The sequence below is a fragment of the Schistocerca piceifrons genome, chromosome X, assembly GCF_021461385.2.
Source record: "Schistocerca piceifrons isolate TAMUIC-IGC-003096 chromosome X, iqSchPice1.1, whole genome shotgun sequence".
NCBI classification, from domain to species: Eukaryota; Metazoa; Arthropoda; class Insecta; order Orthoptera; family Acrididae; genus Schistocerca; species Schistocerca piceifrons.
The window spans coordinates 346,247,648-346,248,618 of record NC_060149.1 but is presented as its reverse complement, the minus strand read 5'-3'; the positions used below and the strand labels follow the sequence as shown (position 1 = coordinate 346,248,618).

General features: G+C 46.5%; 1 non-coding gene across 1 annotated transcript; it reads right to left on the bottom strand.

Moving 5' to 3' along the window:
* Positions 1 to 562: 562 nt before the first annotated feature.
* Positions 563 to 636, bottom strand: Trnat-ugu. Its single transcript has one exon. It is a non-coding gene; the product is annotated as a tRNA-Thr (tRNA).
* Positions 637 to 971: the final 335 nt, after the last annotated feature.

Sequence of the window (971 nt, the reverse complement as noted above, 5' to 3'; positions counted from 1 at the left end):
TGGTGTCGTTATTTCAAAAAATGGTTCAAATGGCTCTGAGCACTATGCGACTTAACTTCTGAGGTCATCAGTCGCCTAGAAGTTAGAACGAATTAAACCTAACTAACCTAAGGACATCACACACATCCATGCCCAAGGCAGGATTCGAACCTGCGACCGTAGCGGTCGCTCAGTTCCAGACTGTAGCGCCTAGAACCGCACGGCCACTCCGGCCGGCTCGTTATTTCAGGTCTCAAATTTTTCCTTTTCCTGGTGGATCAGTCCTCTCACATTTCTGCTTCTTGTTTTTCCGCATGTAGATCTCATTTCATTATTCAGCACTTGTCGCAATGTTTCAAAACTTCTCATTTAACGTTTCCTGTTACTCGCCTCTCGTGTGTTGTACTTCATGTACGGCGCATTTGAATGTGCTTGTCGATTTACTCGAGGGGAATGTACCCTCTCACCAACGCCACTGCTTTGCATAAGAACTCCCGTTTTGCGGGATATACCTCTTAATGAAATCCAGACCATTAGCTGCTTACAGGCGTTGATAAATATCAACGGGGCAGTTGAAAATGTGTGCCCCGACCGGGACTCGAACCCTGGATCTCCTGCTTACATGGCAAACGCTCTATCCGACTGAGCCATCGAGGATACAGCTGACATCGCCACTGTAGGGACTCATCTCTGGCACGCTCCCCGTGAGACCCACATCTCCAACTTACTGTCCACACATTGCATTTGTAGTGACCCTGCCCACTATACTCATTACTCGCGGCAGTCATTCTACTGATTCCCGTAAGCGTTTGAGCAATGTGAGTGCATCCGCACGGAATAAGATCATTGGCCGGTAAGCCTTAACTATACGAAGATAGTATGTGTTCTTCCGGACATGTACGAGAGAACAGATTCCATCTTCATATAAACTTCTTAATGTTCTGTGGGAACGTTTTAAGAATCTCCTCTGTTTCTTTTATGACTCATTGCCA